The sequence below is a fragment of the Chiloscyllium punctatum genome, chromosome 6 (assembly GCF_047496795.1).
Source record: "Chiloscyllium punctatum isolate Juve2018m chromosome 6, sChiPun1.3, whole genome shotgun sequence".
NCBI classification, from domain to species: domain Eukaryota; kingdom Metazoa; phylum Chordata; class Chondrichthyes; order Orectolobiformes; family Hemiscylliidae; genus Chiloscyllium; species Chiloscyllium punctatum.
In genome coordinates this window covers 119,518,779-119,535,688 of record NC_092744.1, presented here as the reverse complement: position 1 = coordinate 119,535,688, position 16,910 = coordinate 119,518,779, and positions in this window count along the sequence as shown.

The following is a 16,910-nucleotide window of genomic DNA, read 5'->3' as shown; positions in this document are numbered from 1 at the left end:
CACGAACGATCGGTTAAAGTCCAGATGATCTTCCAAAAGATCACGCACGTTGACACATACATCAAGTTTCGGCAGAAAGACACCCACCTGATGAAGGAGCGGCTCTCTGAAAGCTCGTGCTTCCAAATAAACCTGCTGGACTAAGCTCCGATGTTGTGTAATTTTTTACTTTGTCTACCCAACTCAAACACTGCCACTTCCATATCATAGAGAACATCAGGCATGTCCCAGCGCTGTCAGAGAAAACAATCCTGAAATAGCAACGCACATTGTTCATAGGTACGTTTCATTTTCAGATACCAACCCATTCAATCGCTGTAGCTTCTGTGTATGAAAAGCACAGAAAGAAAATAGCTGAGACTCAGTTTTGACAGTATTTGAAACTCTTTGGGAAGTGGACTCAGAGGAGAATGAAGTATGAACTGTCCGACTGCACAGAGAGGAGGAAGGCACTTTTCCCTTCTTTCAAGGGCTAGGGTATTGACTGATGTAAGGCATTAAACAGATTCCTGATACAGCTGATCTCTCTGCTTCAGGAACAAGAATTCCTGATTTTCTGAACGGTAATGAAACCCAGGCCACTCAGTTAAGGCGCCGAATACTAACAACTAGGCCACCAGGGATGAGGGCAGAAACTGTTGCACCGTTTCCTCATAACACAGTTTTTTAAAATCACAGACAGGTGTGCCGCTTCCCAGCTGGAGAGCACTTCCGTGGTCCAGGACATTCGACCTCAGACCTTCAGGTGACAATCCTCCAAGGCGGACTTCGACACAGGCAGCAGCTAAATGTGCCTTAGCAGAGGCTGTGAGCAAATTTCGGAACCAATGTTGATGACCTCAACTGCGACCTTGGGTTCATGTCACAGTCCAGGTGATCCCATTGCCCTATCTCCACACAGCGACCCTCCTACACATACACACACGGTCGCATATATACGAATGTGGGGTGAATTTGTACTTGCAGAGTTACATTGCACTTTGGTCAAAAACTGCATGAATCCATGTCAGTCTCTGGTAACTCATTTTATAAAATTAGAATCAGTCTAAACATTACGGAACAGACAACAGCACACTGGGACTGACACCAATTCTTCAAGCACACCTGAGAATGTAACTTTAAAATAAAGAGTTTGGCGCTTTACAAATGAAAGAAGTGAAGCTAACATGGTTATTCTAACAGATGTGAAACTTAGCATAAATGAAGGTATTGTTCAACGTACACTTTCAGTTCCATCACCCTGTAAACTTGCGCTTTAAATTCTGTGTCTTTCAACTGTGTATTCCACAACCACCTGATGAATGAGCAGCAGTCCGAAAGCTAGTATTTCCAATTTAACATGCTGGACTATAACCTCATGTTCTGTGATTTTCAAATTTGCATACCCTAGTCCAAAACCTGCATCTCCAAGTCATTCGATCCAAGGCATTCTGGTCACAGAACTAACCTTTGGTCATTCAACTTATCAAATCCTTGAAAAAAACTGAATGTCTCAGTAAGCATTATTTTTTGTCGTACTGAGTCTGAGCAGGCAAAGGCAACTGATTTCAACGTTTATTTCCATTTGAACTCATCTCCGATATGAAATTCTCCCTGGCTCTGACAGCACTGATATCTTTGCTATTTTGTAATGTCAAGAATTCATGTTCAATTTACGACTTTCAAGCGGAACAACAAATATTTTCCCCTGACTGGAAATCAACGTTGGGAAATAGCAGTGAGACAGCTGAATTTGAACACATTCGCACCAAGGAAGAGATATACAAAGTTTACAAATTTAATTGGTGACTTTGTTTTTGCCTTATTAGTTCAGTTGAAAATTGACAGTCATTGAGTTTTTAAAAGCATGGCGAGAGGCCCTTCAGCCTATTGCATCATTATCAGTCATCATACATCTGGCTTGTAAACACAGTTTCCCGCACGTGACTGATCGCCTGGTGTGTTCTAACATTTCAAGTCTTCAATTAAATTGTTATTCAATTTCTTAAGTGCATAAGTGGAACAAAAACACCTCTGTGAACTAACAGTTCTGAGAGTGTAACTCTTTCTCAGATCCGTTTGTCAGTTTTCCTCAAGATGCTGTGGAAAATCTTTCTGTACTCACATCGGAAGTGGTTTACCCTGTTTCTTCTTCAGCTCTCTTATTTCTATTAAATGGTTTAGATTCCAAATACAGACACACGGTGCAGGTTGCAGAAGTCACGTGTTTGTACTTCCACTGACACTGTCTCGCCGGGAGCTGCAGGCCTTCCCCACGCTGATTCAGACAGCACTGTCCTTCCTGTGACATGCCCCATGGAGAATGGAAGGACAGGTATTAATAACCCGCGCTTTAGATATTAGCGACAGTTTTAAAATACTTGCACTGCCCCAGAGAGGAATTGAGCTCGTATCTCCCACATAACATGCGGCGACACGAACCACTATACTACCGAGGACAACAGTTTCAAAGGAGACCCCTCAGCCCGCTGTGACTCCATTTGTCAAAAACAACTGCTTAACGACTCGAATCGTTTAGCCCATAGCCTTATAGTATTGGCAGAACATATTCACATCTGAATATTTCTTCAGTTTCTCAGGGTTCCTGCCTCCCTGACCCTAACAGACACAGTGTTGCAAATTCCAACACCCGCCGGCCTATAACGCTTTTCCACACATCTACTTAAACCTTTATGTCTTTCTCATTAAATTTCTGCCCCCCTGTGATCGATCTCTCCGTCGATGGGAAACGTTACTTTCAGTCTACCTTATCCACACCCCTCATTATTTTGTACATCTGAACCCTGCCTTCTCCCAATGTCTCTGCACTGTGACAACCAACCCCAGTCTATCCTGTCTCTCTTCATGACCAAATCTCTTCAGCCTAGACACTATCCGAGTGAATCTCTTCTGCAGCTTTCCCAGTGTGATCACATCCCTGGATTTACGTGAACTGCAGACAATTGTCGAGGTAGAGACAAAAGAAACTTTTTTAACATTCTGCACCAGCATGCAGTGTGCCTCTGCAGCATATATTGCCTAGCGGTCTGGAGTCACATGGAGGCCAGCATGGACAGCTGATTTTTTCCCTCAAGGCCTTTAGTGAAACCAATGGGCTTTTCAGACAACGGGTTTAGCGTATTCTTAATTGGAGGTATTTGTTGCATTTATATTCTAGCACCGGCGTGGTGTGGTGAGAATTGAACCCGTCTCACCAGAATGTGACCTGGCCTTTTGTGTTAACAACCCAGCGATAATACCAGTAGGCTATTGCAGAAAGCAGTCATGGCTGATCTTAATAGAGCCTCTTTTCCCCAATTATTCTCTGTGTCCGTTTATTGAGCCTCACGCTCCAATAAACTCTGGTCCATTTCAGTAAAAGCTGCGAAAGAGAATTGATCTCACAGCCACGATATCCAAACGGATCGAATGATTTGAAGGTGCCAATGAAGAGATTGGGGCATGGTCGCCCAGCAACAGTGAGTTCAACGGCACAGACTGGATGGTTTCAACGTGAAATTGTATGTTAGATTGTGCAATGCCTCAGTCAAATGGGACGAGGGACGGAAAAGAGAGTGAGGGCGAGTGGGAGGGAGGGACATCTTCGAGAACTTTTGGGTTTAAATCCTGAAACTTGAAACGCTGAAATATCAGAGAACGACATTCGATGGAAAACAAATCATCACCTCGGAGAACATTATTCTGTAAAAACGAGTTATTTCTTACCGAGTTTCATCAAAAGTAAAACTTTGTGAGAACTGACCGCTATGATGTGGATTCGATACGAAGTCGCAGCAATAACAACGCAGAAAACGAAATACTAAATGGTTCCAGCACTCCACAGACCACACTTGCAAACTGCAGCCAGTATGGTAGCAGAGGAAATGTCAGGAAGAATACACAATATCAGGACTTAGCGACAGGCATGTGGCAACTCAGAATGGGCTGAATTTTTAACTTTAACGCCCCCAGAGTCTGTGGAGATTCCATGAATGAGAGTTTTGGAGAATGGGATTAATGAAACTCTCCAAACTCATGTGACAGATCAGGACATTGTTGAAACGTATGCTTCAATCGCATCATAGTTTAACATCGGCCACTTCATCACTTTGCCCACACAAGGCAGTACCAACTGCTTCACGCAATCAGACTTAATTCCAGTTCCAGACCCGATATTAGGGAAACTGGGTGAAGCAGCCACGAAGATCCAATTGGAAGTTGGGATGGAATGACGGGAGAGCGGCGTGTGTTTTTCAAGGTTGGGACTGGTCCTGGTCAAAAGCGGGGCGAAAGGGAATACTTGCCCCCATTTATAATATTATAGCCATAAGCAGTACATGTTGCTGATACAGACAACAGGCGTATCTAAATCGTGTTGAATCTTTAACTTTGGAGTATCAATGTTCGAAATTTCATGTTCCTATTTGGATCAGTGTTCGTGACATTGGCAGTAGCAGCTGCTTATGTTTGCATCAGCTCAGGATCAGCTTATTGCTCCCAGTAAATACTGCAACCTGGAGAAGGTGGTGTTGTGATTATATAATAAACGAGTCATTCTTGGGCACTCAGACACGGAACTGGTAATGTTAAAGTTCGACGATTAAAACCTGGAATGGAAGCCTGACCTCAGGAACATTGAACATGCCTTTAATTTCCTGCAATCTTAATCATACATGTCGCTTATACAGGGGATGCTACCATCTTTACCCAATCCTGCCTACTTGTGACTCCAGGTCCAGAACAATTTGGCTGACCCTTAATCCGAGAATGCCGACACTTTGGTAGGCTTTCCATTCGGCCCATTCCAGTCGACACCATCCCTCCGAAACACATCCTATCAGACGTGGCCACACTCCATAACTATTCCGTTCCTCTTCATTTCCCAAGGCTGATCCCAGTACCCCGCACACCTTCAGATTGTGGGAGGAAACTCACACAAGCAAAGAGAGACTGTGCAAACTGCAAATAATCACACAAGACAGGGATCGAATCCATGCCTCTCATGCAGCGAGGCAGCAGCGAATCAGGATGAACAACAAATGCTGTCCTGACCAGCGACATCCACACCCTGTTGGTATATCAGGAAGAATAAAAACATATTCACCACATGGACAACGGGACTTACGTCTGTGTGGACATGATTTGAACCAATCGTTCACCCTGTGTAGATACAAAGACACCGATATCACAGAGAAACCAGCGCAATGCGGGATTCAATTACCTGCTGCAGTTGAAACTCATTTACTCAGTCAAACTATGGACAGACTGTTAAACAGTCCCGTGTGTGGGAAAGGCTCAATGAGCAATAAAAACTCCAGAGTAACCAGCAAGATTACATATCCCAGAAAGAGATCAATTAAACTGTCGATGCTGCTGTTAATCCCAACCAGCTTCCAGTTTCATAGCGTCAAAGTCATAGACTCAGGCAGCATGAAAACAGGCCTTTCACTCCTATCAGTTCATACTGTACATAATGCCAAACTAAACGAGTCGCATCTGACGGCTCCTGTAATTGCTGAGTGTTACTAATGCCCTTGTAATATTACTACTGCATTGTTAATATGAATGTCCAGATATAATTCTATGGACAGCAGTTCAAATCCTGGCATGGCAGATGCTGGAATGTTATTTCAATAAATACCAAGAGTTGAAGAGTCTAATGATGATGTTGAATCAGTTGTTGTAGATCTGATTCTCTAATGCCTGATAGGGAAGGAAACTGCCATACTTATCTGGTCTGGCTGGTATGTGACTCCAGATCCATAATATCGTGGTTTATTCTGAACTGCACCTAAAGCATTTACCCGCTCGTCTTGAAGTGCCCCTCCTTGGAGAAAAGACAGTTACAGTTAACGCTATCCGAACTCTCAATAATTTATAAATTTCTATCACGTCACCTTTCAACCTCCAGTGCTCAAGTGAAAATATTCTCAGCCTTTTCCAGCCTTTCGTTATAAGTCGAAACTTCCCAACGATCAATACGCTGGTTTACCACTTCCAAACCTACTCCAGCTGAATAATTTCCTTGCTATAAGTGGGTGACAAGAACTGGACGCAGTATTCCAGAAGAGGCCTCACACAATGTCTTATTCAACAGCAATGTAACGTAGCATCCCCTACGCTCAAAGGACTGTGCAACCGCGAGGGTGGAGAAATAAACGGGAGGACTGGGTCTGGGAAGAATTCAGCTGAGCGTGCAAGAGGTGGATAGAGTTGGGGTTAAAGGTGATAGGTCGGAGAAGAGGTTGAAGAGGATAGGTGGTAAGGAAGATAGACAGGTGGGACAGGTCAGCAGGATGGCGCCACGCTAGAAAGTTGGAACTCGGATAAGGTGGGCGTGGGGAGATAAGGAAACTGGTGAAGACCACGTTGATGCCCTGAGATTGAAAGGTTCCGAACTGGAAGATGAGGCATCTGGTGGTGAGGGAATGGCGGTGGAGTAGGCCCAGGAACTGCATGTCCTCGGGAGAGCCGGGGGTGGGGTGGGGCGGGAGTTGTTGATGTTTTTGGTCATGGGGTATTGGGGTCGAATGTTGCGGGTGCCCTGGAAATGTTCTCTGAAGCGCTCTGCGAGAAGGTGTATGTTGGCCCCAATGTAGAGGAGACCGCATTGGAGCAACAGATGCAATACATTACACGTGTGGAAGTGCACATGCACATCTGATGGATGTGGAAGACTCATTGGAGCCTTGGAAGGATGTGAGGGGGAAGATGTGTGTGCAGGTTTTGCAATTCCTTCGGTGGCAGCGGAAGGTGTCGCGAGTGGAGGGTGGGTCATTGGAGGGCGTGGACTTGACTAGGTAGTCGTGGAGGAAACAGTCTTTGTGAAAAGTGGATAGGGGTGGGGAGGGAAATATATCCCTCGAGGTCAGTGTTGCTGACACCGTTTACAAACCCACTGATTCCCACAGCTATCTGGATTTTACCTCCTCCCACCCCACCTCTTGCGCAAATGTGACCCTGTATTCCAAATTCCTCCACCTCAATCGCCTCTGCTCCCAAAGGTTCAGTTCCACCACAAACCACACCAGAGAGCCTTCATGTTTAAAGACCGGAACTTCCCCTCCTATGTGGTTGAAGATGCCCTCCAACGCATCTCATCCATGTCCCGTACATCCACCCACAAACCCCACACCTCCAACCACAATAAGGACAGAACCCCCGGTCCTCACCTTCTATCCCACCAACCTCTGCATAAATTACACCATCCTCTGACAGTTTCGCCACCTCTAAACAGATCCCACCACCAGGGATATGTTCCCCTCCCCACCCCTCTCCACATTCTGCCAAGACCATTCGCTCTGTGACTATCTCGTCAAGTCCACGCCATCCAATGACCAACACTTCCCTCCTGGCACCTTCCCCTGTTACTGCAGGAATTGCAATGCCTGCATTCACATCTACCTCCTCATCTCTGTACAAGGCTCTAATGGAGGCCTCCACATACATCAAAGTTTCTCCTGCACTTCCACACATGTCATTTCTTGTCTCCGTTCCTCCCGGTGCGTTCTCCTCTTAGTTGGAGAGAGGAGATGTGTTCTCACAGGGCACGTCAGAGAATATCTCCAGGATACCCGCAAGAATCAACCCCAGTGCCCCCTGGCCAAACATTTGAACTCTCTCTCCCACTCTCTCGAGGACTTGCAGGTCCTGGGCCTCCTGTATCGCCACTGCCTCACGACCCGATGCCTGGAGGAAGAAAGCATTATCATCCGCCTCGGGTCCCTTTAACCCCATGACATCAATTTGGACATCCCCCGTTGCCTAATTTCCCCTCCCCCTACCTTACCCCAGTTCCCACTTTCCAGCTCAACACCGTCCGCCTGACTTGTCCCATCTGTGCATCTTCATTCCCACCTATCCAGTCCACCTTCTTCTCTGCCATATCATGTTCACCCCCCACTTGCATTCACCTACAGCACTCTCCGCTTCCTTCTCCCCAGCCCCACATTCTTCCCATTTATCTCGCCGTCCCATATGCTCCCAGTCTCATTCCTGATGAAGTGCTTTTGACTGAAACGTTCATTGTTCCTGCTCCTCAGATGCTGCTAGACCTGCTGTGCTTCTCCAACACCAGTCTAATCTTGAGGGGAAACATTTGATTGAGAGGTTTTTCGGTTATTTTCTATTGTTGACCACAGGCTGTGGATGATAGCAGAACATTAGCAACCACCAGGTCAGGGAACAGCTAAAGGACTGAGCACAAGTCTGGTCACGCATAAATCAACATTTAAAAAAAAAAGTATGATAAAAGATGGATAGCTGAAGTATGCAACTTTGCACATCAAGAGCGTTTCACCAATGAGTTTATCACTGATTCCTTTCCAAGTCAGAGTGCTATGGGCCTTGGAGGGTAATTTGAAAATGGTGGCGTTTCGTTACATCTTCCAACCTTGTCCTTATAGTCAGTACAGCTGTTGAGCTTTGAAGTTTCTGTCAAAAATACACGAATGACTTACTCTAGTGCATCTTGTAGTTCGTGCACTCTGCTGCAATTGTGCCTTAACAGTGAAGGGAATGAATATTGCAGGTGTTGAAGAGGGTCCACTCAAGTGACTGCATTGTCGTGGACGTGTCCAGTTCCTGAAGTGTTATTGAAGTTACACCCATCTCGGCAAATGGAGAGAGTGATGTTCCACGTATTGCAAACGATGCAGGATTCACGGACCAATGAGTTTAATTTATAATCAAAGAATGTCTCAAGAACATGTTGTTGTCCAAGTGTTTATGTAACCTGTTTCTATCCGTTTTTAATCCCGAAATACTAGTTCTGTGGAAGAGTACAAGGGGTAATTTGTTTACAGTAAAGCCATTGAATGTCCGTGGGATATGATTAGGTTGTCAGAGTTATCATTACTCTATTTCGTCCTTGTGTGGACCAATCCGATTCCAGTACCTGTCTGATTTCAAGTTCCAATTCCCGTCTGTGCTTGAAATTTCAACCGTTTCTTCGCATAAATGTCTCCACCTGCCTTAAGAATGTGTAAGGACGCTGCAGGGGACAGCAGAGATTTACAGACATGTTGTCAACACTGGATAAAATGGAGAAAGTGGAATGATTGGTTAGGCTGGGATTATTCTCCTTGAAACAAAGGAGACGGAGGGGAGCTCTATAATTACATAATAACATTTATAAACGTTCAATATTCATGGAATCTTGACAGGGTAGTTACGTGCAGGTGGTTTTTCCTCTGGTATGAGGAGAGTACCGGAGGACATGAACTCAGAATTAGATATTACCCATTTAATTCAGAAATGAGGAGTAATTTCTTTGCTCAGGGGCCAGTGAATCGGTTGAACTCCTTACCGAAACTATTGTTAAGGCTCAGTTGTTGTGTATTTTCAAACTGTGCCAGACAGATATTTAAACAGAAAGACGATAAAGCTTTGTCAAGGCAATGCTGGAGAATGGAGTTGAGGATTATCAGATTACTCATGAGTTCGTTGAATGGTGGAGCAGACTCGATGGGCTGAATGGCCGACTTCCAATCCTGCATCATTTCATCTAATGCTTTATTTTATTGATACCTTTAGAATTCTGAGGGGATGGTCTGAAGTGATAGAAAAGGTTTCTCAAACTGTTCAGACAGATCAGGAACTAGGCTCATAAGCTCATGAACAAGAAATGTGCTGTGGCCTGGAGACAACAAATGGCACTGGGCACACCACAGATGGGCATGTGCAGAAGTCATGTTTGCTAAAGAAAATTGTTGGATCTTATATTGTTGCCAACTTGGTGATCTCGCTGGATGATGCATCACGGTATGATTTACACACAAAAGGTTGTGAAAGAATGAAAGATTCGTTTCATTGCAAACGTTTCTGCAGTTCCAATTCCAATTGACTGTTTAAAATACTGATCAGAACGCTGTGTGGAGTATTACATTAAAATTCACAATCCCACTGGATAAACTATTGCACCCGATCTCTCCTTATTTGTGTCACTTTCATTCGATGTAAATTCATAGAAAGTCAAGATGGAATGAAAGGAGGAAAGAAACGTTTGCACTCCTTTTCATTATCCCAATTTAACTTTCAACAGAATCAAATTGCTTTATTTCGACCTTGATGTCGTATCGATTTGTCATAAATCTCTGGTGCAATGAAGGGCAAGAGCAAGATTCTCCATCCAGTGTACACTAAAGATGCGAGGAACAAAGGGTAATCACAGTTGCGTTTGATAGAAGTAACATCTGGAGTCGGATTCAAATCCACACATGCGCAATGGAAGAGCAACCCGTCGCCTTAACCCCGTGACCACTTCAGCCCGTTGCAAAGGGGCTCGCATGTCACCCTGTCAAGATCACATATGGTGCACCGAGGCGATAAGAAATTCCCTGAGCGGAATTGAATCCATAGCATTATGTTTTTGCTTTCAGTGGAATAAAAATACCAGCACAGTCCAAGAATTTTACCTCGTCCTTGGAGGGAATAACTGGTCCTTGATTCATTCCGTGTCGGTAATGTCTCAGAATGAACCAGAAAACATGAAATTCCCGTCACATTCACACGCACATTTAGACTTGACACAAAATTACTTCTGACAGTTTCTCTCTCACGTGAAGAAATATATATGGAGAGAGAAGTGAAGGTGATGTTTTAGCTCGATGGTCTTTCTCATATGGCTGAACCTGAACTGGGTAAAATTACCGGAAATGCAGTGTTGTTCGTTTCATTTTAGTAATATTGCTTCAACTTTACTCTGTTCATTGCAATGATCTGAAGTAAAATGGATTTATGTGATTGGAACGTTTAATGTTGCATTCAATTTTGATCCGAATTTATTTCAGCTTAAAGAAAATACTGATGAGAAAAACAGAAGGTTAAACTACAAAACAAGATGTCAGTTTTGATGCTCAGTTACGTTGGCAGATTTCATTGGGTATCAAATGAACCCAACATCATGGCGATTGTCCTCCCATCTTTAAGGCATGGGATGAAAGCAGGAAATCGATCTCCAAGAGATGGGTCACTTCCTATTCATTGTAGAATATCTTTCCTTGGCAATATACAAAATCTGCTCAGTTCTATTTATAATGCTTCATGTAGAATATTAATATAAATCTTAAAAAAAACTGAGGTTTTTTGCTGAATCTTACTCAGCTGCATACGTTTCCAACATTCCTTTACATCTAAAGTCGTCCAAATTAGACATTGTTTTCTCACACCTTCCAACCTCAACACCCCACTTTTACACTTTTAACTGGCCACAGGCTGTCTCTCTCCTGGTGAAACTCACTTTTTGTGTGTCTCTAAATATGCCTTTACAAATGTTTTGGAAACGGATTCTCCGAGTAACAGAAATTCTGATCCCATCATTTCTTTGTCCTACATCGATGGATTTGAAAGCCTGACGTTCAGAAATTTACGAACTTGAAAGAGTCAATTTACCACCGATTAACACTCTCCAAACCTCAAATACTCTGGAAAACTTCCATTCCGTTTTGCTTGGTTCATTGTCAAATTTTCCAAAACACAAATAAAAAAAATCCCATCCCCACTAAACGCAGTCAGCATCGTCTCTAATTTCTTAGCACCCCAGTAAACGGTGGCAGTGTCCTCTTTGATAGAATCACAGATTCCCTACAAGGCAGAAATTACAGTTCATTCAATCGAGTCTGTGAGGACACTCTGAAGAGCATCTCAACCAGACCGAGCTCCCGTCTCTATCTCCGCAGGCTTCTGGCTTGTGATTTCAAATAAACCTGTTGGAATAAAACCTGGCAACGTGTGACTGCTGACCTTATCACTCCGTTACCCATGGCTAATTCACTTAACTTAATGAATTCACTCCCTGATCACATCAGCGCAATTTAACACGGCCAATCCACCTCACCTACAGACTTAACAGCAGTGCGTACCACTGAGCAAATGTACCATCACATTGATCACTACCTGTATCATGTGTAATGGCTTTACACACTGGTAACTCAGCCTGGTGAAAGCAAGCTGCGCCCACCAACCCGAATTCAATGCATCCAAACGCGGTTCTGCGCTGTTCAACCACATTAGTGCAGCTGTAAATGTTTCTGCACTCATATCTGAATGGGTTTACTCTGTTTTCGTCCTCAGATCCCTGCTTTAAAAGAATATATCTGTCAGGAACAACTCTATATAATGGTTTTCATTACAACACAAACGCAATGTGTAGTTTGCAGAAGTTACGTCTTTGCAGTTTCACTGACACTCTCTCCCCAGGAGCTGCAGTCCGTCTCCACGCTTATTCAGACAGCACTATCCTTGCTGTGACATATCCAATCGAGAATGGAAGGCCAGGCATTAATAACCTTCACTGAGGAACAGAGCGACAGGTTTAAAACATTTACTGTGTCCCCAGCGGAGAATTGAACTCTGTGACAGGCGGGACACTAACCATGATACTGTGGAGGACAACAACATCGAAGGAAGCCTTTCAGCCTGTTGTGGCCGCACTTGTCCAACACAAATCCTAAACGACCTGAATCAAGTTTTCCGTTATTTAGCCCATAGTCTTTTATGTTTTGGCATCACAAATTCACATCTGAATTCACTGTTCGATTCTCAGTCGTAGGAATTAGAGCGCGATTTTGAGCAAAATTTGAACAGGGAAGTTTACCCCATGACGTAACACCAAATTATGTGGTTACTTTGTTGTTTACCTCATTTGTGTGTTTTGCCTCATTGAGGATTTTGAAGTTATCCCCTCTACACAAAAGTTCCCTGCATTTGCACCATTATACAAAAGATGCAGTACAATAACACCCAACGCTGTTTCAGTCCACTTGAACAGATATTGACCCTTGGAAACAGCACTATGAACTCTCCTCGAGTCTGGAAAATAATTTGCTCCATTCCCGCTCTTATGGCTCTTTTCATTACATCGGCTTCTGTTCTTCACGGAATCCGATTCAGCAGATCTTGTCACTGAGTCATTTCTTTGTATGTGTTCAGATCATGTGAGAAGAATATCACAGTCCATAACCCAGAGGTCAGACCATACTCAGGGAACCGTACTCTGCTCGTGATCATTTCATGAACACCAGGAAGAAATATCTATGATCTTCAAAATTTACTAACCTGTTTTTCAGAAGCAAGATAAACAATTCCAGGTTTCTGCTTTTGTTGTCACACAGACCAAGATTGTAAATGCTGGAACCAGTTGTCTCTGTCCCCTCTCCCACATCCATTTTCTCCCCAGTAAGTGTTAAAGATGATGGTCTGAATCAGATTCTTCGAAAAAGAAGAATCTCTTTATCCATTGATTCTGGTTTATGGGCCAACCAGGCTCCAGCTGGGCCTCTGTGTTCGCGCTGATCACAGTGTTCAGCTTTTTTGTAGCAAGTACCTTCGAGGATGACATCACAAGATTTTGTTACTGTATGAAACTCTACCAATGGAGACAGCTCTATCAATGGAGGCAGCTCAGTCTGCTGGGATGGGATAATTTCTGCAGTGCGTCCTGCGGATCAGATACAGTGCACTTTATCATTCAGATCATACAGAGTGTGAGCTCTCGAAAAGGTCAAGCGAGTTTTCCCCACTGGAGTTTATTGTAGGTGGAACAATACCAAAAGCAGCACCCTAACCCAGGAAAGAACTGTATCAGAAGTCCATTTGGCAAGTTTACGTTTCAGACTCTGGTCACCATGCTCCACGGGCCCTGCAGCCTGTAGGCAACAAGCACAGTAAAGTTGGTGGTGGATCCCAAAATGAAGCATAATTCCCCATTAATATCTCCAATAAAATGGGGGTGGGGGACATTGTAAGAAGGTAGACAAAATCCAATACCAAAGCAGGTAATAATCTCCTTGAGTAAAATATTTGCAACAGTTTTAGCAGTAGCGTTAGAAGTGGGGTAAGCTTCAACCCATCAAGAAAAAGAAATCGACCATAACCAAAACATTCTTATAGTGCTGACACCTGTGCAAATCAATGACGTCTTTAAACATATTTTGCAGCTGGCATTAAGTAGTCAGAGGTCGACCCACCATTGTCAAAGAACATAGAAAGTACAGCACAGAACAGGCCCTTTCACCCACTATGTTGTGCGGAGATTCAATCCTAATGTAAAATATAGTAACAATCAACACACCCCTCAACTCACTGCTATCCATGTGCAAGTCTCGAAGTCGCTTAAATGTCCTCAATAACTCTGCTTCTACCACTACCACTGGTAAAGCATTCCATGCTTTCACAGCTCTCTGTATTTTAAAAAAAACTACTTCTGACATCTCCTTTATACCTTCCTCCTAATATCTTCAAACTAAGAGTTCTCATACCAGTCAATCTTGCCCTGGGGAAAATTCTCTAGCTATTGACTCTATCTATTCCTGTCATTATTTTGTACACCTCTATCAGGTCTCCTCTCTTCCTCCTTCTCTCCAGAGTGATGTCCGAGCCCATTCAGCCTTTTTTTCATAGGGCAAGCCCTCCAGTCCAAGCAGCATCCTGGTAAACCATCTTTGCACACTCTCCCAAGCCTCTGTATCTATCCTATAGTAGGGCGACCAGAACTGGACACAATATTTCAAGTATTGCCTCACCAGGGACGTGTAGAGCTGCAGCTAAACCTCACTGCTCTTAAACTCTATCCCCCTGTTAATGAAAGCCAATATACCATATGCTTTCTTAACAACCTTATCCACTTGTATGGCAACTCTGAGGGATCTATGTACTTGCATATCCAAATCCCTCTGTTCCTCCACATTGCCAAGAATCCTGTCTTTAATCCTCTGTTCAGCATTCGAGTTCCACCTTCCAACATGCATCACTTCGCATTTATCCAGGTTGAACTCAATCTGCCATTTCTCAACAAAGCTCTGCATTCAATCTATGTCGCGCTGTAGACTACAGTAGCCCTTTATACTATCGCTGACACCCCCAAACTTTGTGCCATCTGCAAATTTACTAACCCTCCCCTCAACCTCCTCATTCAAGTCATTTATAAAAACTACAAAGAGCAGCGGTCCAAGTACAGAGCCCTGGGAGACCCCACCCAACACTGTCGTCTAGGCAGAATAGTTTCCATCTACAGCCACTCTCTGCCTTCTGTCAGCCAGCCAATTCTGTGTATATCTGTTTAATGCCTGGAAACAGAGTGTTGATGGAGGATTGTCTTTTTATGTCTGATTAATGGTCGGTGATAGCGGGGTGGTGAAGGGTTCTGTGTGTGTTGTATCTGCTAAGTGACAGGAGACAGACTCGTGCGGTCGAAAGTTGTGTGTGTGTATTTCTGTGTATGTCTGCTCAATGGAAGGATAACAAGGCTGTGGTGGAGGGCTGTCTGTTTGTGTTTTTTTTCTGTGTCTGTCTGTTTAATGCTGGTGTTAGGGTGGTGGTACAGGGATGTGTATGATTTTCTGTAAGTATCTGCTTAATGACAGGAGACAGACGAGTGGTGGTGGAGGGTTGTGTGTCTCTGTTTCTCTGTATATCTGATTAATTGCAGGAAACAGGATGGCGGTGGAGCGTTCTGTATGTATGTGAGTTTCTGCATATATCTGTTTAAGGGCAGGAGACAGGGTGATGGTAGAGGGATGTGTGCGTGTCTTTGTGTATATCTGTTTTATGGGCTGGAGAGAGTGTGGTAGTGGAGGGTTGTGTGTATGTGTTTCTGTGTATATCTGATAATCGGCAGGAAACGGGGTGGTGGTCGAGGGATGTGTGTGCGTGTGTGTTTGTGTATATAACTGCTAAAAGGCAGGAGACAGGGTGGTGGAGAGTATAGTGTCTGTATTCCTGTATCTATGTGCTTACTGGCAGGAGACAATGGTGGTGGTGGAGGGTTGTGTATGCATGTGCGTTTTTGCGTATATCCGTTTAAGGTCAGTAAGCAAGGTGTTCATAGAACATAGAACATAGATCATTACAGCGCAGTACAGGCCCTTCGGCCCTCATTGTTGCGTTGACCTGTCATACCAATCTGAAGCTCATCTAACCTACACTATTCCATGTACGTCAATATGCTTGTCCAATGACGACTTAAATGTACTTAAAGTTAGCGAATCAACTACTGTTGCAGGCAAAGCATTCCATACCCTTACTATTCTCTGAGTAAAGAAAATACCTCTGAAACCTGTCCTGTATCTGTCACCTCTCAGTTTTGTACAGATGTAGCATAACCTCATGGTTCCAGAACTCGATCCCTCTATTAATGCCTTCTTAACAACAAAGTCAACCTGGGTGGCAACTTTCAAGGATCTGTGTACCTGGACACCGATTCCTCTTTGCTCATCTACACTACCAAGAATCTTATCATAAGGCCAGTACTTTGAATTCCTGTTCCTCCGATTAAAGTGCATCACCTCACACTTGTCCACATTAAACTCAATTTGCCACCTCTCAGCGCAGCTCTGCATCTTATCTATATCTCTCTGTAACCTACAACATCTTTCGTCACTATCCACAACTCCACCGACCTTTGTGTTGCCTGCAAATTTACTAAACCACCCTTCTACTACCTCATCCAGGTCGTTTGTAAAAATGATGAACAACAGTGGACCTAACACCGACCCTTGCGGCACATCACTACTAACTGGACTCCAGGATGAACATTCCCCATAATCCACCACCCTCTGTCTTCTTTCAGCAAGACAATTACTGATCCAAACTGCTATATCTCCCACAATCCCATTCCTCCGCATTTTGAACAATAGCCTACTGTGGGGAACCTTATCAAATGCGTTGCTGATATCCATATACACCACATCAACCGGTTTACCCTCATCTACCTGTTTGGTCACCTTCTCAAAGAACTAAATACGGTTTGTGAGGCACTACATAACCTTCACAAAACCGTGCTGACTATCCATTATCAAATTATTATTTTCTAGATGATTGTAAATCCTATCTCTTATAACCTTTTCCAACACTTTACCAACAACTGAAGTAAGGCTCACTGGTCTATAATTACCAGGGTTGTCGCTACTCACCTGCTTGAATAGGGGAACCAT